Genomic DNA, 22,872 nt, shown 5'->3' with positions numbered 1-22,872 from the left:
TGAACGAATATAATTTATTTCTTGCAAATTTGTGCAATATAAGATTCATAAACTACTCAGGACTAGCCTCATATTTCCCTAAAAGATATAAAATTACTGCCATTAGAAATTCATAAGTTCTTTTAGCACTCATTTCACTTTACTCCTGCATTCTCAAGATAAAAAGTCAAAACACTAACTGGTAAATTTTGGTTTCTCTTCTATAAATCCTTTTAGATGCACACATAAACTTTCCACAAAGTGTCCTAAAAAGCTTTGTGTTAAAAGCACCTCACACATTTTGTGGTATAATATTCGACCCTAGAGAAATTCATCCCTTCTCTTGGTTATGTTTGTGCATAAAAGCTATACCTAATGGACTAATAATTAATTCAGTGACTATGCAATTCTTAAAATCCCTTATGAATATCAAAAGATACCGCTTTTCACAACTGAATTTTTAATCATTTGTCCTTTTCACACGACTTGCTTGTTAATTTTCTAATCCTATATCCCCAAATTGTAAATAAGAAGGGACACAAAGTTCCATATGAGCTTTTGTTGAAAGTTAGGAGAATGACTTCTATGCCCTTCTTGCATAAATAAAGTTACATAGTGTTATGCTGGTAATATAAATGAATGAATGAACAGCCGAGATAGTTATTGTTACGATCTCCTCATATTGCTTACCATGCGAATTATTTGATATTTCCAGCACATCTTCACCCAGAAAATTCATTGAGAGAAATTATTTAAGAGAATGTGAAAATTTTCTTGGTAAATGTGGATGAAAATTGTTGGTTATATGCAGTAATTGCGGTTTATGAAATTGTGAATATTTTAGGGGGTTGAACCCAGTGAAAAAAATATATATTTGCGTATGACATTTTTATATTTTTTTTAGGGACATGGCAAAAATAAACTGAATATACCACAGAAAAAAACGACGCGACATGGGATTCACAAAATATGATTTATAAAATTTTCATATGCACTGTCAAATCCACATAACGATATTTTATAAATGTTTTATGAGTATTCTGCAAATGTCCAAGCGATTTTTTGACCATAATACCCAACTACGGTATTTTAATAAACCAGATACAATTGTTGTGGTTATATGTATAGCTCTTTTATGTCAATTTGGTTAAAGAGTTCAATACCCGGAAATTGATTTTTCTCTCATTTGGGGGAAAGAACTTTTCCGCTATCTCTTGGGGGAGATTGTAATTGTTCTCTATGGTAGCCTTTCGCCCGGTACAAAAGTATTCTTGGCACATTGAACTAATTGTCTCAACATCCGAACCGTATCGTTCGTTTTAATTAACGTCAGCGAAAATGCGCGTAATCTTATCGTTAACGGAGAGAAAATTAACATTGTCTCTGCTTGAAATTGCTAATTGCCTCCCACTTAAAACTTGTCCTATAATTCTTAATTAAAATTCTCTACGTGTGTTTGGAGAATTGTCAGCTTTTCATTACAATGCAGTAAAAGTCTACAGTAGTACTATATAAAAAGGAAAAAAATACTCCTCTTGGATTTTTTTTCTAGCGAAATCCAAAAGATACACAACATAATAGTACATGTAAAAGCAATATTATGAGATTTTCTCCCATCCACTGTTTTGTGGTGAGAGGGTTTTGGGAAAATTTTATCCTCTCTTCCACTCCCACACATATTCTATCTATTTTATCGTGGTTGTAGGAAATAGGAAGTCAGATAATCTAGAAGGGGAAAGAGCTGGGGATGTAGGATAGAGAGAACCATGAACTATGTCTAGACTGTGGTAATGTCTATGCGAATACAAATCCCAACCCGTTGTTATAAAAACTTTTTTCTTTATATGGCTTAAGCTCTAACACTGATTTTCTCATCATGTTCCACCAAACACTCTCTTCCATGACGGGGAAAATTCGTTATCCCGCATTTTTCCACCACATCATGCTCTTACAGAGTAGCACAATTGAAATAGCAAATAATTTTTTAGCCTTAATTCGAGATTTCTTCTAGATTTCTTTGGGTAATGTTACACCCTACACGAATTATTACTGACAAATTTTATAATATTAATGATGTGTTATTAATATTCCATGCAATATAAATTAAATTTCCAAACATGGGCTATTTTTCCTATAAATCAGGAAAGGAGTTTGCGATCCCAAAATATAATTAAGGGAAGTAAAACTCAATTTATCAGATTCGAACACCTTTGATACCAGAAAATTTCTGAAAGCCTTAAGGATATTTGAACCTAGGTCGTTTGCATTATAGAGCAAGTGCTCTGCTTCAATGCCTGTACTACTAGGGAGAAATGTCAAAATTCTATTAAAAAGAATTTTTTTACGAAAATTGTTACCAACAACAAAAGGCCTTTAAACAAGTAAGGGCCCAAATTTAGTACATCTCATTTTATATGTACAGCCCAGTTCCTCTATAGCTTAATTAAATCATCATATTTTTTTAGGTGTGATTCCTTCTAATCACACCTATTTATAATGTTATGGATGGGTTAAATTTAAACCGTTATGAATATCTCAAGTATATCAACTATAGACCAACAGCTACCATAAGTCATCATTCTCATCAATCTTGGTCTGAAAGTTCCAGACTACTATTAAAAAATAATCCATGTCCCACAATTCAACAGAATGACGACCAAGAACTGGTAATATAGAAATAATACTGATACAGTATGAGTGGTACATTACATAGGTGATCCTGCCAAGTAGAACATCATTTCTCTTCTTTGTTTTCTTCCTCAACAAATTTCATTGCTTTTTTGGCATTTTAAAATTTCAAACAAATTTTTTAAACAGAATATTTTCTCGAGATTTCTTTTTTACGCGTGATAAAAAATATCTAATTGAAGCTCTTAGGCATATAAAAGTACAACAATTAAAATATATTTTCTGAAATTTTCATTAAAAAGGGGTGGCAAAGCGTCCGAGGCTTTGCGAGCTGCTCGAACTTCCGAGAATGAGCTCTGCCTTATATACCTTTTCGCACTTTTTTTGGTGCATATAAAATTATTGTCGAATTTAATTGGTCTATAAATCACCACAAAACCATCTTGGAGTTTAAAATTGTTCAGGAAGAGGGTTTCAAAAAAATCATTAACCTTTTAATTATTATTAATTCATTGACCAAATCGGATGAAAATTAGGCTTTTGACCTTCAATAATTTAAGATGGCGATTTTTCCGGTGAAAGGTGTCAAAGAACGAAATGTTCAGCTGGACTGGCTGGACTACCTCCAAAACATTTCCAAAAATGAACGAAATCGTCAGAACCAATTTTTTGCAAAGTCATACAACATGTTTTTGGAGGGGATTGAAGGGGTGGGGGGTAATTTGGGCAAGTTAGTTCGATAGATAATGTTGACTTGTGGGGGGTCACCGAAGGCCGGAAATCAATATCTCCTACCGTTTAGCAGCCAAGATGGAGAGAAATTGAAAAAAAGTCGATTGTGAACACTGCTCTCTCTTGGAGTTCGAGCAGTTAAAAATCAAAATTCAGCCATTGAGACGTGATTTTTAGAGATTTTTTTTTGAAAACTTACTTTTCGGTGGACACGATTTTTCAGAGTAGGGATGTCTCATATCAAAAACACAAATGTACAGTAGACTCTCGCAAATTCGGCTCTTTTAAGATCGGGCTACTTTTTAATACGGGCAGCGGTTACATTTGAAAAAAGTTTGTTGTCATTTTTCAAGTTAGATTATGATTATCAAATGAATCAAATATGCTCAAATTTGGCATGGTTTGTCTTAGTTTTGATGTGATTTTGCATTATTGAGGGATTTTCATGCAATTTACGATATATATGAGTGTGTAAACTCAATATCTGTATGCACATGAATAAAAAATCGTTGCATTTCAAAAAGTTTGTCGCCCGAATTTCTGTCTAATTCGGCTGACATTTCGGTCCTATATGCCCGAATTTGAGAGAGTCTACTGTATATTGTTAGCTAATGAGTTAAACTAGGATTTTATGTTTACTTGATCACAACTTATTCTACAAGACAAAACGTCAAAAGTGGTAGTATTTTGTATAAAATTCTCTCAAAAATTCAAATTTCACAGGACTAGTTTCACAAACAGGACAAATTTCAAAGTTCCAGGAATAGTTTAACTCATTATAGCTAACAGAAAATATTTGGGTTTTTCATATGAACCTACTCCGAGAATCTTGTCCACACGAAAAGTAAGTTTTGTTTTTCAAAAAGGTCTCCGAAAACCAGATTCCAGAGACTGAATTTATAAAATTTTGAAAGGGAAATTTCAAAATTATACTTTAAATGTTGTATTTTTTATATATCGAGAAACTATTAGAGAAGAATATGCTGTTTGTTTTTAGTCTTTGTAACCCACATAACCCCTTTAACGGTAAACCTCTAAAGGGCTCGAAAAAATATAAATAAATATCTAAGAAAGGATAATAAAATCTAGGATTTAAAAAAGTATATATTGACAATTAGAATATGAAATTGTAAAGTTCTACAGAATCTTATTACACACTATAATAGACTCAAAAAATGAAAATTCATTTTAAACGTGAAGACGTTTAAACGTGAAACGGAAAGACGTGAAATAAAATTCCTTCAAAACGAACCTATCATTAAAAATTGTCCCAAAAGACCAGGTTTTTACAAGAGTCTTAAGAATCATTAAAATATCCTACACAAACTACATATATGTGATTGTTATTCATATTTTATTATATTTTCATGGTAAGATACTCGTATTAAAGAAGTTATTAAACATAAATTTTATGCTTTATCTTTATTTATAAATATTATAAAAATAATATAAAAAATAAATATTATAAGGCCAAACATACCAAAGATTGAAAAGCATCACTCTTAAAAGTTTTATGCTTTAAATATAAATAAAATTATTTGATTTTATAAAGCCAAAATTTTTCTATAATCAAATACCGGCTAGTAAAATTACGGAAATTGGGAAAAACTGCATAAAAATTGTCAGATCTGAAAGTTTTTGGGAAACTTCTTGTTTTCCAGTTAGTCAAATGACTCTATAACTCTTTCCTTGGAGGAAATATGGGGTATCACCATGTGCGAAATCTGGAATTTTCACTTTGTAAAAAGCAGTTAAAGTAGGAATATACGTATTAATTAGTGAAAATGTTTCATGCACAAAAAAGGCTAAAACACTTCACACGACTATGTCTCATTTTCCTAAAAATACCCCCGAGAGAAAAGTTTAAAGTGAAAATTTTCCCCAATGGAAGTTTTAGATGGAGTTGGACTGTTGGTATATGTGTACGTGTTTTATTTCTCTGCAGCAATAAAAACAATTAAAAATGCATTATTTCACTCTTCCACCTCTCAATAAACTTTCCCGCCATATCATGCACATGCGAAATGGCACATTTGGTAGCTTTTTCCCAAAGGATGAAAAGCACTTTCATTCATCTCCTGGCCCTTTTCTTATGGGGTTAGCTCTCCAGTGTGTGTTCACATGAAATGAATAGAAAGTGTGGCATTGCATGAAAAGATAAATTGTAACAACACTTTCTCATGTTCTCGTGATTTTTTTTTTCCTCCCAACCGAATGACATGGAAAACTGCCGTCACTCGACCTCATAACATCGAAGCTTTTCAGAGAAGGCACTTGAATGGGGTGAGCTGAAGTGTGTACTTATGGGTGCCCAGCTGAAAAGGTATATGTCCTGGGCAAATGGAATAATGCAATCGGCTTTGTCTAACCCAAACAAGGGAGATGGGTAAATGGGGCCAACTACAAAACCACTTCGTTTTCAGTCATAGTGACGCCAAAAGTGGATTCAATTTTTCCTGCCATTCAATTTTCATTCATCAATGAGGCCCCCCAAACGCACCTGCTATATAGATACCTCTTGGCACCGGGAATTCACTTACTTTTCGAAATGACTTTCCGGTGCGGGGTGAGCTGAAATGTTTGGTGAGTGAGTCAGCACGAAGGTATGAGAGAGAATCAAATTGAATTTATTACCGGGACGACGCCACTTGATTCTAAAGGCGTCTCAAATGTGCAGGGCCTCCCCCTTCGGCAATCATTATTTGGGATTTCATTCCTCTAAATGTGTGCAACAGACTGAAGATATGACTAGAATATTCAAATTCACACAATTCATCTCAATTTTACCCCACCTGCACACGCACATTACTGAAATTCCTCCCTCTTTCTCTCTAAGGGGGGGCGGGGGGGGAGAGTTTATAAAAATTTATCACAAAAAGCAATTTATATTATATACTCAAAATCCCAGTTTTCGTATTAAGAAAATACAGTCTTATATTAGATTTTATCAAAAAATGTCAATTTATACCATCCACCCTCCAAAATTTTCGCATGAATATTTTCCCCAAAAACGTGCAGTTTAATATGCTATGAGTGGGAATTTAATATTAAGATGACATCCTAGACGTGGGTAGATTCATATATCCTGACATTAGATGGGTTTGACTTATTCTTAACGCGTCTCTCTATAAGAAGCACAGAAAAATCCTACCTCATACACCACACAAGAGGACTCTTTTCTGGGCTCAAAATGAGGACAAAAAGCGTCTTTGTGTCTGCTATCGATCACTTTACATAAATGCTTAAGCACGAGTGGATGTCACAGTTCAAACCCCCTCCATCAGCCATCCCTTTTGCCCCCAGACTTATTTTAGAATTTATATTGTGAACGATATTTTATATGTGGTCTCCTGACTTAAGTATGTGCATAAATCTGATTTCGATTTACTCTATCCCTATAGTAGGGGTGACTCAAAAAGCTATACTTTTAGGGTAAAATGAAGAGTGTAGCTTCCCTTTGAAATTGTAGTGAAAAAAGTGCAGATTTATGTAGGAGCAGGAAAGTACAATAATTTAATAAGTTTACTAAAATATTGCAAATTGATTTATTTTATGCAATATATAGTCATTCGAGGAGAGTTGGAACAGTGGGAGAGATGGACCACTTCGCCTCCTGCCTACATCCTATGTACGATCTCCACCTCATTTGTTCTATTTGTGCCCTTTAACATTCTAATGAAAACCCCCAAGTTACGGTTTTCTGCCTTTAAAATTGTACGAGAAAATTGAAATTGAATTTTTTGGATGTCTGAAAAATGGCTAAAAATTTTTATTTGGCCGTAAGAATACGTTCAAAATCTTTTCATCTTTTCAAGTAAATCTTAGAAATTATTTTCCCTAAATTTCTGGTAAGACTGACTTGATACACTCAGCGAAATTGCCATCGAAGTATATGAGCCACATATTCCACAAAATAAATCATTTTATACTGAAAAAATAAAATAAACTCCAATAAATTCAATGAAATAGTGTTCACGTCTAAAATCACTTCCCTCCTATTCTAAATTAATAAAATAAACTATAATTATTTTGCTAAAATTAGTGGTGTTCCATCCTCACCCTCACTTTTTTTGAGTGCCTCAAAATGCAACTTTTTTAAATCCTATTTTTCGAAGTGACATAGGCTTTTCTAATATTGATATCTTAAATTTAGACATTTAGTCTTCAAGTGATAAACCAATGAGATTCGTCTTTGTCTCGCATTCAAAACGTATCCGCAATATTGAATATAAAAAAAAGTGTTCCATCTCTTCTCGAATGACTATATGTGAAATTTACAACAAAGATACGAAAAGACACTGCAAAGAAAGATATATAACTCTATGCAATTCTAGGATTGTGTTTTCAACCGTATAGAGTGAAAATAGGAAAATCGTGTTTTGGCACTAGGGTGAAGTGGGGCAGCTTTGGAATAGAGACTTTACGCCGACTTTTAAATAAAATTGGACCTTATGATGATAAATTTGAAATTGAATTGATTTGAATTTAGCTGCATAAATAGATTGAGAAGCTAAATTAAATTATGGTATGGCTCAGTTCCATTCACAATTTACAAAAAGAAAAATCCCAATTTCAAAACTGCCCCACATTCAAAGGTGCCCCACTTCCCCCTATTCAAATTCAGCTTATTTTTTGATGTGATTCTTATATAATACCACCCGTTTTTAAATTACTGAAATAATTTTAGATTTCAAAACCTTTTCAGATAAATTTTGCAATTTTGGCGACTTTTTTTTACTATCTACAAATTTTTTTTTTGAATATTAAAAATTCATAGTTTGACTACAAGAGGCTCTGTCATGTAATACTAAGTGGAGCGGAGTCACTACTATTTAATTGTGTCGCTCACAGAAAAAGCAATTTTTTTTTGTAATGTGCTGGACACACTTACGACTAAAGTCTAGAGACGACTAAGCTTGTTCATAGCCAAAAGTCAGTTCCTGACACACTACAAACGAGGCTTAACATTTACTGGCACACTGGCTCTCACAAAACATAGCTTCCGTGGGTTTTTATGCAGATATTTCTACTGAAATGCTTTAATACTCCTTTGAAAATGAAACTACTTGTAAATTTACTTCACAATTCACGTATAACAACAAGAATTTTTCACTATAGAATCGCTTAAATTGGCTCAAGTCGGGAATTAGCTTCCACTTCACAAATAATTGTAATTAACAATAATTATTGCACGTGATACATGAATTTACAAATAGGGGAAACTGGGGCAAAAAGTCACAAAACGGATATTTTATTTTTTACAAGCTACTCGAGCGCTTCAAAAATTTCTAATTAGCGCAGTTTTATAGGAAATTTACCGCTCTACAAACTGAAAGCAATTGTCCTCTATTTTGTAAGGAAATACGTTTATCGAGCCGATTTCTAAAAGGTAATTTTGTGACCATTCTCAAAAATGCTAGTGCAAATAGCACCAGACATGGGGTATTATCACATTTTGATTCGCTTCATTACGAGCTTCCGTAAATTTGAAAAAAAATATCTAGAAGACATATTTTCATAGAAAATTTATTCATCTACACCTTTGTAAAACACTGTTTTCTCTATCTGAACGAGAAAAGCGCTTTTCAAGCTATTTTAGAAAGAAACACACAAGAGACTGCAAATCGTTTGACCAAAGCAAACAACAAGCGGCAAGACATGGTAATGACGTTTCTTTTCGCTGTGAGACATTAGAATTTGCTTCGCTTTTTGTTACTTTTTGCTCTATACTTTTTATTACTTTTTACCCCAAGTGGTCATTTTTAATAAAAGCACTTCTGGAGAAAAGAACCTTTGTGAAATTCTAAAATAGATAGCGGATTCGTATTTCAAGAATACGAATTATTTAGGAAATATTCAGCAGTGCATCAATTTTAGATAATAATTGATACCTTCTGCAAGCAAAATATTTCAAAAATAGGGCTAAAAATTTCGTTTTCTTTTTTATTTTCTAAATTCCTTGCTCGAATTCTAAGAAACTTACATAGAACGTCTATCTATAGAAAAAATTTTGAGTCGCTATCTTATTTATCTTGGAAGATATTGAATTTTGAATTTTTCGATTTGTGACTTTTTGCCCCAGTCTCCCCTAATGTTAAAATTAAACGGAAAAATTGGAATCAAGGAAATCAAGACGAATCTGTTCCGCAGCTAAAGTCCCTGCCGTTTTTATGAATCTCTGAAGACTGATTGTGGACACAATGTACCTTGTTTCCAGGATTAGTCCTCTGAGTGTGGCAGGTGAAGAGTGTGCAGTGCATATTTACCGCCTAAAAGTGAGCATGCTTTCCGATGTACATAAGACTATGGAGGTTATAGAGCATTCATGCCTTCCGATGGTATAACGCTCTTGCGGACCGCCAGTTAACCCTGAGTTGTGAATACGTTAACACACCCTTAACAAGAGTAACCTTTGTTGAGCCGCCACCACCAGTCGTGTTATTGTGCCCGCTTTACAAGTCATCAGTTGTTTTAATCTCACAATTATTATAAAAAAAATCTGTAGCATTACAAAAAAGGAAATTTGTGCATAGTCCAAATACGGATAGCTCCTAAATACTAAATCATATTCATTGAGTTTTAATAAATTGATTTTGACAATTAACAAAAGCTGGTGCGGATTAGACTGTGTTTTAGTAAAATAAAAATTAAACTTGGTCAGTATAATACTTTTATCAGACATTTTAAATTAGGAAATTATCATGAAATCATTATTCACGTCACTTTCATTCTCAAAAGCTTTGCACATGTCTATAGCACATATTCATACTCTTCTTCTTTTTCACTTTTTTTACTGCATTTTTTTAATGGCCGAAATTGATTTTTTACCAGCCATTTTGATTTGTTTACTGACAAATTTTCTTTTTAATGAGCAATCTGCTTATTTTACTCACCAAAAACACTTTTCTCGAGAGACTATAAGGACTTGTATCTCGAATATACTTTTGGCAGTCTTTTGATTAGAAATCATTAATGCCCAATTTAGGGTTTTTATAAAAAGAAATTTGTTTTTCATGAATATATTTTTTACACCATAATCAGGAACACACAAATTCTAAGTGGACTGAACAAAAAGGATATAGAACGAAATGTAAGTATATGGGTTTCTCCGGTTTCTCCAATAAAATTATAAATAAATAAGACCAATTTAACCCATATAAAGTCCACTTAAAATAAATTCATTAATTCTACAGAATCACCTTTCAATTTCCATTTTCCAATATCCGATGATACCCAGCAGAAAATTCTATATGGTATTAACATAATATTTAATAAGAATAATTCTCCACTGTATCGAGATGCATTTCAATCATGGCTTGATACTGGAAGAACTTATTTAAAAAAAAATCCTTTTAGCATATTCAATTTCCATGACAATGCTTCTCAGATCGATTTATAAAATTCAAATCATTCTCTGGAAATTCTGCTTATAAATTTTAATGGGCGGGGATGTGGATTTTTTTTATTGTGTATTCCTTATCTGAATTCCAGGTGAATTAATTACATTTTATCCGGGTGACGTGTCACTTTTCACTACGAACCATAAACACCATGAGGACAATTAAACACAATTTCACACTTTAGGAGAATTAATTGCACGAAGAGGATTTCTAAATTGATGACGTACCCAAAAGTACCACCCGTACCACCCCTTTTAAATGATTAATATTTTAACAAAATACTTCCTGTCTTGAGTGCGAAAGTGATTGTTGGGTGTAAGGGCAAAAAGCATTTAGAAGCAATTTTCAGGTGTATATCCTAACAGGAAATAACCGTGTTCTTCATGTTAAATGCTTTGAATGATGAAGATTTGAAGTGGAAGTTGGGCATTTTGGATGTTACCATGAGGAATGAGTGTTTCAGGTGGGAAAAGTATCGCTTCAACTCTTTGGAGCGTAAAAGTATGAGAGAATATCTGTACCACGGATGTAAGGGGGTTTGTTAAGGGTGCAAAAATTGAAGTGAGTGGTGTGAAAGTGAAAAACGATTCATGCGAGAAAGTTGTTTTTAACTTTGAATTATGTATTATACATTTATGTATACATATTATACTATAGAAAAGTATTTCGACTCCGCTTTTCCCGGGTCAAATACGACTCTTAAAAAACTACAGTCACATGTGTATAGGGTTTTTGATAACCAAAAGTTCTAACTTTGCTATTTTACTATATACATATATAGAATTACATATTCATTGAAACAATAAGGTGTGGAACTTGTGATGGGGGTTGGTGAGAAAGAGGAAGTGTATAATCCCAAAGGGTAATGAAATTTCAGTGTGAACTCGCACCATCGCCCAAGTAATCTCTGGACAAACAGAGATTCCATGTACAAGTCCTCATATTCATCCAGATGATATGAGCTCGGTACACGGCCAAGTGAACAAGAGGCGAGCTGGAAATGCATATACAGAAAATTTATAGTTGAAACGACTAAAGCGGACATTATTAAATGCAAAATGAAAATACTCCTGTACACGAATGGAATTTCAAATTTCCTACCAGCTCCCCTCATGTTCCCCGGCAACACAAATTAATAGGAACTATTCCGTTCTCAATCAAAAAATTACAGGGAAATGGTACATGGACAAAAAAAGGATACATTGCTCCAAATTAACAAATAGTTGATGGGATGGTGGAAACAAGAGCAATTGGTGGAAAATTGCATCGAGATACGCTAATGATCCTGAAGAACAGCAAATTCCCATTCTCCACAGCAAGTTCCTTCTCTGCTGCAAAACAACAGAGGGCAGAGAGAGAGAGTTGAGAAAGATTCTCCAATGTAGTAGAGGAATGTAAATGGAAGAAACTTTCATTATTTTCCAGCGTGGTAAAAGTTTAAATTTCTTGTGTAAACGAAAAAGCTATTTACTTTTATGACGAGGGGGAACAATCGGAAGTTTTCTGCCTCCATAGTGATGTTGTTTAGTAGGAAAATAGTTTCTATTTCTGTAAGGAGCTTGTCACAATTGAGAGAGGGTTTGCAAAAGGACTTTGTTGTTCACAATTTCTCATTCTTTCTTTTTCTCAATTTTGGAAGATTGGCATTCAAAATGTGTAATAAAAATTCTATGGTTATTTAAAAAAAGGGTCGTTCTATCCCTGTTTTGTATTGTTAGTACTCAATTTTCAAGAGCCAAACTTCTTAGAGTATTCCTTTTGATAGAAAAAGTATTATTTAAAATTAGATAGCTCTAAAAAATGCCAAATTAACCTAAAAAGGACACAATTCTATTGGAAAATCGCCACATATGCCATTATATTTAAATACAGTACAACAACAATAGTGACAACACGTTTGACTGTTCCTGAAGTATTTTTTTTGTTATTCTTAATTCAGCCATCAAAAACTGTCTCAGATTCTTCATTTAATATAATTTAGTTTAAAAAGCTTGACATTTTCCTTGAATTTTTAGTTATTTTTCAGTTCAACAATTTTAAAAATTCATCCTCTGCGAGATTATTTTCAGGAACTGTTTTTTTTTAAATAACAATTTTGCAGTAGTCACGATGACTCATAAAAGATAGGGGAAAGTACTCTCTCCCATCAAACGTTCATGCCTACGAATAATGTGAATTTCTTTTACTTTTCCTAAGGGCCTTGACAGACATGAGGATTAGCCGAGAGGCGGCTTAGCGTAATTATATTAGAAATAATGGTTAAAGTGCATTTCCATCATTTTCCACTAAGTCGTCTCTCGGCTTAAGTCGTAAGTGTGTCTAGGGCATAAGAGACTTACACATAATAACTACATAATTATCAATAATTGATTATAAGCTAACCAATATTTAAAGAAAATGTGTAAGTCTCTTAGGAAAAATAAAAAAAAACCGCATTATTCGAAGGCATGATCTTTCGAAAGGAGAGCACTTTCCCCTACATTGGAAATAAAAAGTAACTATTTTTTCTATGAATACGTAAGTAAAATTCGTACTTGAACGAAGTGTTTTTAGAAAATTCAAATTTTTATTTTTGAAAGATTTTTTTTTGTAAAAAACTACAAGGAAACATTTTGGAAATTAATCTCAAAAAACAACTTGCGCTGCCTAGAAACACCTCAATATCCCCTACCTATAGTTTTAAAATTTATAAGTTTTCTAATATGATGGCTTTCAGTTTATCTTTTTGCTTTTTAATTTTTAATTTAATTTACATTGAAAAATTTATGTTAAAAGAATGAAAAATAGACAGGGATAATAAATATATACAAAAATCCCAGCGAGTAACAGCTAAGTGACATCAGTTCAGCTAAAAAAAACTAAAGGATATGCTTATTTTTACTCAAATTTTGAGCGATACTTATTGCCTGCTATTGAACAGAATTTCGAAATTACGTGCCACTTACTTGTGACGCTCAGTTACAAAAGTCTGTGCAATGTTTTGTTTTATTTTAATATTTTTTTCCTAATTATTTAAAGGAAAAATAACTAAGAATAATCAGATAAAATACTTTAAGTCATTTACTTGGTCACCGTAACCCATTTGTCCTTCATGTTGATCCTTCCAAGGAATCTAGTATAGCTAGTATATCAAAATCCATTTAATAACTCTTCCAGAACGTATCAGAAGAAAAATTTTCATTATAAATTTCTTCGATATTTGGTGATGAAAAGCTAAAAACATTTTTAGAATATTGTAAAAGTTGAAAATCTCGCTATGTTATTGTTTTATTTAAACTATTAGTAAACTTGGTGGCTTGTTTAAATAACATGATGTTATTATTATTTTTTATTTTTGTAATACTTGAAATGAATCGGAGGGAGCTTGTGCGTATATAAATAAAAATTGATTTTATTGTTCGCACAGAAGTAAATTATTGACATATTCTGTGTCAAAATATAGAACTATTCCGACCAAAATTATACTTTTTCAAAGTAATTTATCAACGTTTATACATAAAAAAATATTTAAATGTATTGGAAAAAAATTACAAAAGTAAAAGTGTGACCTTTTCAGAGATGATTCTATTATTTTAATCGGCACTGTATGTGTACAGTATATTAACAGTAGTATTAACAGTTAGTAGTAGTATTTTCAATTTCAAGTAGCAATAAATTGAATGAGTGATAACATGACAGGTGAATAATTATCATTTAATGAATTGACTGTGAAGAGTGAAAAGTGTAAAAAAAAATTGAAACGGTATCGTCCTCAAATAAAGAGTCAAAGGAACACCTCTTCGACAGGGAACCCCTATTAGTACTTTTGTCAAAATGTGGAAATTTATTTAATGTATCTCACAAAATGTAAGTAATATGACGTTCTCTCATTAATGTATATTTCCGATTAAGATAAATGTTCAAATTTTGTATTCCAAATGGTACAAAGTATTTAAGATGTCAATAGGTCCTGACATGAGTTCTTAAAATATCAATAAGTGTTCCTTTCACCATATGTATTCTCCAAGCCTACTTGCAATATCTTGAAAAGATCATATCACTGGATACAATCTACGTCTCATAAAAACTTTTATGTTGATTGAAATATTTAGAAAAATATTTTATGAAGCAAAAACTGAAACTTACTCAGCTTATTTCTCGAAGTTTTTGCTCACAATTTTACTGTAAAAAGTTTAAAAATAGCATAAACTAGAAGATATTTAATATTTTAGTATGATAAAATAGTTTCAAAAGTTGGAAGTATTTTGAGATGAATATGCAGTGTAATTATTAAAAATTAATATAATTTGTTAAACCTTAAATCTGTCCTGGAAAGTTGCATTTTAGAATACTTATGTTTGCACGTTTGCAAGCTACTATAGGGGAAAGTGCTCTCCCTTCGATGTTCATGCCTTTGAATAATGCAAAATTTCTTTTGTTTTTCGTAAGAGATTTTCACTAAATTATCATGGAATTATCAACAATTGATAAGCCAACTAATATTTAATAGAAATGTGTAAGTCTCTTAGGAAAAATAAAAGAAAATTCATATTATTCGAAGGCATGAACGTTCGAAGGGAGAGCACTTTCCCCTAATATAAGCGCCCAAACCGTAAATACGCGAATTCGTAACTTCGAATTATTTCGAATAAACTTCAAATGATTGTTTCCAGTTGCAACGCTTCAAGCATACATTATGTACTAATACTGCATTCTACATTCGGAGGAAGCAAATGTTAATAACAAGAAACTTGTAGACTGTAGGGTAGACAGTAAACAGCTGCCCTTAAGAACCATTGCTATATATTGCAATATCCTAGTGCAACACTTATCACAAGAGTATTTATTTGCATGATTAAACAACCTAATTATGCAACAATGCCACCGCGAAAATCCGATTAGTGAGACTTACAGAGTTTCCACGAGAACTACAACACTCATTCACAATGGCCAGAAACATTATGGGTGAATCATAATAAAGCTCACACCTAAAGTTATAGTGCGTTGTGAACCACGAATGAATGTAAATGAAATTCTATGTGTCTCTTTTGTCCTCATTTATTAGTCACTCACGGTGGAATTGCCAAAGGAATAAAAGCCTGAATAATTTCTTGGTTGTGCACAAAAGAAGAATGCGGTATCTTAATTAAATATTCATATGACGCGTCAGATTGTGGTTCAAATTTTCCAACTCTCCAATTACAATAAAATCACTGGAGAGAAACTCTTACAAGAGTTACTTGCCACCCCCAACTCCACACGCCATTTCAACCCCTCGACATGGCAGGGCGGAATTTAGATTTGCTGAAATACGCGAACCCCATTTATGAAATTTCAAAATTATATTTACATAACTATGGTTTATAGAGATTTTCCCGAGAGCTGGCAGACGACAACGGCTGTAGAGACGGATGAAGTGGGAGGCCACACGAAAAGCTCGTGGCTGCATAATCCCAATTATTGTTTTGGGGGGATGGTTTGTTCATATAATTTCTGTACACAGTATACACAGCTCTAGCCAATTCGTTTATGCTCAATTTTGCGCGCGAGACAGGCTTTTAAAATAAATAATTTTAATCTATATTTCCATCCAAAAATAAACTCCCTTCAATAATATGCCATTTGTCGACACAGCGTCTGGTTTTTTTACGCAAATAAATTCTCCAATTCTGCACTTCAAATACTCCCGCGGTTTTTGGTAATTTAAATTGATTGTATTTTGTACATGAAACTTCCCAGCTGACAAACTGTCTACGCAGAAAAAGCTAATCTCTCCAGCACATACAAAAACAACTTTCAGAGTGATTAGGCGACGACTTTCGCACGATGTACTTAGCTTTTGACAAATTGTAGGTTTACACGTTAACATTTGCCTTCGTTTCGTAAGATTGGCATTTGCTTCTTTTTGAATTTAATACACCTAAAGAAAATTCAATTTCCTGCATTATATGAGAACAAATCAAATTTAAATCCGGAAGAAAGCTGTATTTATGAAGATAATAAATTTTTATAAGCCTAATAAGATTTAGACGGCATCGCATGATAACTGGGGAAACACAACAAGACAAATCTTTGACAGAAAGAAGTTCATTACACGTAATCATATGGAAATTGGCACAATAAAATAACATAAAGCATAATGTGACTTTTGTGTCGAATAAGTCACAATATTAAAATAAAAACAACACAATAACGCACTTTATATGGACATAGCATTTTACATATAGCATTATATCATAAGGATTCATGTCTATCGAAATAATATTAGTAAAATAAGATGTGTTATAATTTTTAATATTTACTTTTTACTTAAGACAACATTAAATTAAGTGACAGAGCGCTTGGTATAATGCAAATGTTCCGGGTTCGAATCGTATTTAGGTGACAGGACTTTTTTTTTTGACTTTTAAAGGCATGTAGCTCTGATCAAATCATATATGAATAAGAAAGATAATAAAGTATAGGGGAAACTGGGGCAATTTTGTGGACAAGTATCCCAATAGTAACTGTCAATTCATACAGGTCCCTTCCTCTGAAGTCTAATAACTATTTAAAAAATCGCAGTGTTTGGTGGTACCCCCAGTTTCCCTCATCTATAAATCTCCCTTGCGAGAAAAATTTCAAAACTAGACTCAGTATTTTTATATAATTTCGTATACATAAAGAATTCTAGTAAAATAATTATTTTAATATCAAGTCAAGATTTAAAAATCTATTACCAATAGAATTTCTAATTTTGGTTTGGAAAAGATAAGAGCTCTGAAATATTTATTCTATCCGAAATAAAATACTTGAAATCCTTGAAATATTTGTCTGATTTTGTTTGAGCAACATTCCAGATTTTTTATTATATCTGCTTTAACAAACACAATTTTTTTATGTTCATAATACGTATTAAATTGGGTCATCGAATTTCAAAATATAAATATATGTAGGGTGGTGGCATTACTTGTGACCTGTCTTTACTTATGGCTTTAATCACAATTTTTGCCAGAAAATGATTCCGAAAACCAAAAAAAAAAAATGTGCTTTGCTATTAAAACACATCAAATATTTTTAATTTTGAAGATTTTCGAAATCATTTTGTGACATTGTGAAATTTTTTGCGAGGAGGCTATAAGTAAAGACAGAGGCCACAAGTAATACCGTAATATCCCTAGAAGTAATATCCCTAGTGGAAAACTTTTCAACATAGTCACACAAAAACTCTATTTTAGTGCGACTTCTATTTTCTCTTAAACTTGTTTTATTTTCTAACAAACACGCTAATTTTAACATTTCTAATATATAATTGAAGAATAAAAAAAATTTATAGTAATGCCAAATGCACAATATCTTTTGTAAATATGTTTTCTAAACTTCCTGTGAGAGTAAGTGAGATAATTAGATTTAGGTCTCTTCACTCTCACTTAAATACAAAAACAAAGTTTATTGTGCGTTTGGCATAAAGCTCATACTTAAACGAGAAGTGTTTTCGGGAGAATTTTACGGGGAAGTACAATTTTTGGCATATTTTACACTAAATTTCGTTTTGTAAAATAATTTCTGATCAAAGAAAAATAAAATCCTACATAAAAGTATTAAACAATCCTCTTGAGAAAATGTGTCGAAAATTTCAGCATTACCGATAAAGTTTTCGAGAAATCTTGTCCACTGATTTCCAAAACCAAGCAAAGAATTCAAAAAATTACTAATTTTGGGAAAATTTTCTTGAAATGTACTAATTTGATTTATTCATTTTATGAAATTGCATGTACCGCATAGCCCCTTAACCTTTTCGTCTCCTTTAGAACTCTAGATACCTAAGGATAACACAATTTTTTTATGCTAATTAGAATTATTAAAGATTTGAATTTTGTGGATATTAAATTGAATGGTAGAAAACATTCAAATCTAAGATATTTTATTAAATACCTAGAAAACCTTGAAACACTTCCTAAATGCGTTTCTCCGAAAAATCAGTTTTTCCAGTCCTACCAGTCTGATATAATTCACCAAAATTTTCAAGTGTTATTAATACAGTCGAGTTTCTCAAATATGTAAGACGGTTGACTTCAAAATGTAAAATTTGAAGTAAATATGAAAAAAATTTGCGTTTAAAGTTTTTTTCTTAATTTAGGGAACATACATTTGAAGTTCCCCAAATATCAAATATTGATATTTGAGGAACTCGACCGTACTTTAATAGAAAGATAGGGTGGAATAACCGGCTATCGCCATGTTTAGGAAAAAAATAAATTAATTTAATCATAACTTTTGAATCCTTGTTACAAGATAAGTCAAATTTGACACAAAGTTACTTAGATGTATTGGCTCTAGATACGTGAAAACAATAATCCTAGAACATAACGCTGGACTACTTAAAAAACTGATTTTTATTAATAATGCAAAAATAACCATTTCGTCGCCACTTTTTATCACTTTTCGCCAGTTTTGTAAAATTTGTAACCACTTCTCGCCACCCACTTGAAAAGAACCACACTCGGTTATTTTAGGCAATGCTATGAAAAGAATACATTCACCATTTCTCTTTCCTTGTGATCACTTTATTATTACTCTCTTTAAATGATTTTTCTTCACTTTTATTTGAGAAATCAAATTATGGGGCTTTTGCAGAAAGTAAACAATGCAGATTTGACAACTGAGAATGTACGAAGTGAAGTTAGCGTCGCCTATTGAAAAGATATGGCGACAGGTGGTAAAATCAATTCCAGAATATTACCACTTCTCGCCATGCCTCATTTTTATACAAAAATAATATAAAATGAAATATTAATTGACTAAATACAAATTTTATGTATTCCACAAGTGCAATTAAATATTCAATAGACAAATTATTTACCCAAATAGGTATTTTTGGCCTGATGAAAATTTGACGACACTTAGTACATTTGGTAAGAGATGTTGGATTCGATGCACTTGCTTAAAATATTGCTCTAAAGAGTGATCAAAATCGTGAATCCAAGACGAATAATTATTATTTTTCGATTCTATGCGTAGAAGCAGAAACAGTACAAAAAAAAATTACGACTCATTTATTTCATAAATTGCGAAAAATAGCGATTTCAATGTAAGTGGCGAGAAGTGGGGCACTGGCGAGAACTGGTGATTCCACCCTACACTTTTTTTTTTGTTATTTTCCCGGAATTATGCAAAATTTTTGATAGCTTTTACTATGTTCCTTTGGATTGAAAAATTCTATCTCATCCCTTTCTATATAGACCCTAAAATTTTTCCATAAGTAAGTTTGAATGAAAATGGATTAATGGTTGTCTTAAAATCCAGAAAGAGTCAACTTAGTCAATTTTTCTTATATGTATGTCTATCTGGCAGCAAAAAATGCTACAGTCATTAAAAATTATATTGTCTGTATTGCTTTCTTTTAATGCCAGCAACACATATGCTACTCATATTATAATAATGTTTACGCTATATCGGAAATTCTATGTCAATGTGTTTAATTAATCATTGAGAATATTTTACAATGCTGAGAGAGGGATATTATACATCTTCTCATAGATGTATTACGATGAAAAGACTTTAAAATTCCCCACAGAACGTTACTTGAATAGAATTTATTCACAGTCCTACATGAAATAATATCGATTTCGAATTCATAATGTTTTCATTTTCCTCGAAGTGCTATTTAATTGCAGAAGTTTAAACACCGACAGACACGACACACGCTCAAAGCAAGGTTGTATTTTCTGTATTTGACTTGATATGGCAACCACTTATCAAGGTAATAGGAATCGCATATGAAATATACTAATTTATATTTGCTTATCGGTCAGCCGGGATCAAAAAAATCTAATTTGGTCAGTAAAGGTACTTTTTACCGTGCTTCATTTGGGTTTTCGAGGAAACTTAAAAAAAAAATGAACACTGAAGCACAAAGTCATGGGAGAAAATCAATTGCGTCTTGGGGAGGAAGTCTGCGAGCCCGGCTCCGTAATATCCCAAGGGCTTAAGGATCTAGAGAAGCATTTTGTATACGTCTCTAAATAGCTTTGGCATAAGAGCAAATATGCATAGATAGGGCAGAAAAAATATACAAATTTACAGCAATTTTCCAAGAGACGTGCTGAAGTTGGGAAGGAAGTGGAAGATGAGTAAGATTATGATGATAGCTAGCTCCTTAGGTACATAATGCTAGGTACATTTATTTCATATACTAAACATAGATATTACCCAGTGTATTGAATGGGAGGGTGAATGGTTAGGAGATGCTAGGGAAAAGAAGTGCTTTTGTGGAGAAAGAAAAATGAATAGAAAATTTTCGCATCTTTTAGTCTGACGCTTGATACCCTCTCATCATGAGTCACCCGTACCATAAAGCCCCTCCTCCGGAGAACCCCATCCGACGGAAAGCTATTTACTCGAAGATACCCTTCCTCCTATATATTTTTTGCCAGCACTTCCTGTACAATCTCTCTCCTCATATCGTTAGTCATTTGATAAGCAGTTTTCGCTTGCTCAGGCCTCTCTTCCTGTCTAATGGGAAATGTCGTAGTCTGGTGTGTATGCGGACAGATGTTGAACAACAAAGCTTTCACTTCCCAGCCCTACAGCTTCCTATCTAGCAGCCCAAGCGGTATTCTATCCCTTTTCTATATATGGGGTTCCACCATTGAGAATCCCATATCAGGATTTCACAGAATTGAATACATAAGCACCGGAGTTCTCAATGGCACAAAAGGAGTGAGAAAGAAATGAGCCGGCAGCAAAATTGCTATATTTGCCGGGAAGTGGATGGGATGGGACAAGGAATGACGGCGACGAAGAACTTGCCGTCTGCATAGACAAGTATTAGTATGACGAAGAGTCAGATTAAATTGCCAACACACGATGTGATGAAAGTAAAGGCGAAAAAAGCTCTGGATGAGAAATATGAGGCAAAAGGATGTAGAAGGAGCCCGGGAAAAGGAAAGAAGCATCTGCAGAGGCGACAGAGGGGAAAAGGATTTTTTTTTTGCCTTTCTAGGATATAACAAGAAAATGTTTAAACAGAACAACAGAGAATATTTTGTGTTCAGAGAAAGCACTTTGATGCCGAGGAAAAATAAACAGATAAAAAAAGAAAAGTCGAAAAGAGGAGTATTTTGCACGAATTGGGCGGTAGAGAGATTCCACCCCGTAGAAGAAAGTGTAAAAAAAAAAACGTGCCAAATAGATCTTCTATGTGAGAAAATCTCATATACTGCTAGGGGTTAAGTGTAGGTATATGTAGTGTGACATCATGAAGAACTTACACTAAAAGTTTCAAGTAGACAGGTATGAATGGGGCTGAATAATAAATATATAAGTATATCAAAATATGTTCAAGGTGAAAATATTACATAAAGTTCGATGAGAAGCCGGTCGGTTGATTCGTTCAATTTGACCTCAATTTGATGTTCCACCAATTTCTTCCGGACACTGCACAAATTTAATATGTTGCCGCAAATGGGAAAGGAGTTTCCGCACTTTGGGCTAACACAAATTTCACACAGTACTGCTAACTAGAGGGTCCTCACTTTGCTGAAAAACATCAGCACAAGATAGATAGGCAAATTTATTCACCGAAAAACCTTTTAAGACTTTGCACCAAGTGTTATATAAATACACTGTGAGAAAAGGGGGTATTCTAGAGGAAACTGGAGTCCCTCCTATTGGCTCTCAGTGGTGATGTAACCCAACCGAAGGTTCAACTGCGACTGATTGCAACTTCTCTTGGTTCCACCACCGATACGATTTTCGCGTGTCTGCCCAGGAGGGGAAGAAAATTGAATGAAAATTCTCCTTCACAGGGCCGAATTGGCTTGCTATCCAAAATTTCTTCTCTTTCTCCAAGGAGGATTTTGAAAGATTGAAAAATAAACTTAATTATTATTTTTTTTTAACTTTGAGGGGTTGACACAAAATTCTTAATCCAGGATTGATTGGAGTATAATAAATGACTCATGATAAGTTCTAAATTAAAACTTTTTGAAATCTTAGCCAGAACAAATTTGTAAGAAATTTGCTCAAGGGCCAATCCATCTTAAGACGACCATAGGGGTACTCTTCATGGTCTCAGATGTTTCTGAATTTTACATATGTTAAAATACACGATCAAATAATATACCATTATTTTTTTTTTAAATTAAAAAACGTGAGGTTTTTAATTGCGAAA

The 22,872-nt window shown here is 32.9% G+C and overlaps 1 protein-coding gene across 1 annotated transcript in view; it reads right to left on the bottom strand.

Annotated features, from left to right (window-relative positions):
• Positions 1-22,417, bottom strand: part of LOC129804904 (uncharacterized protein CG3556) — a 36,702-nt gene extending 14,285 nt beyond the window's left edge. Inside the window, exon 1 of the mRNA XM_055852673.1 lies at positions 22,058-22,417. The gene's annotated coding sequence lies outside the window, so the exon portion shown is untranslated. The remainder of the gene's footprint in view (positions 1-22,057) is intronic.
• Between the last annotated feature and the right edge of the window lie 455 nt (positions 22,418-22,872).

The sequence above is a fragment of the Phlebotomus papatasi genome, chromosome 1 (assembly GCF_024763615.1).
Source record: "Phlebotomus papatasi isolate M1 chromosome 1, Ppap_2.1, whole genome shotgun sequence".
Lineage (NCBI taxonomy): Eukaryota > Metazoa > Arthropoda > Insecta > Diptera > Psychodidae > Phlebotomus > Phlebotomus papatasi.
This window is presented reverse-complemented; position numbering and strand designations above follow the sequence as displayed.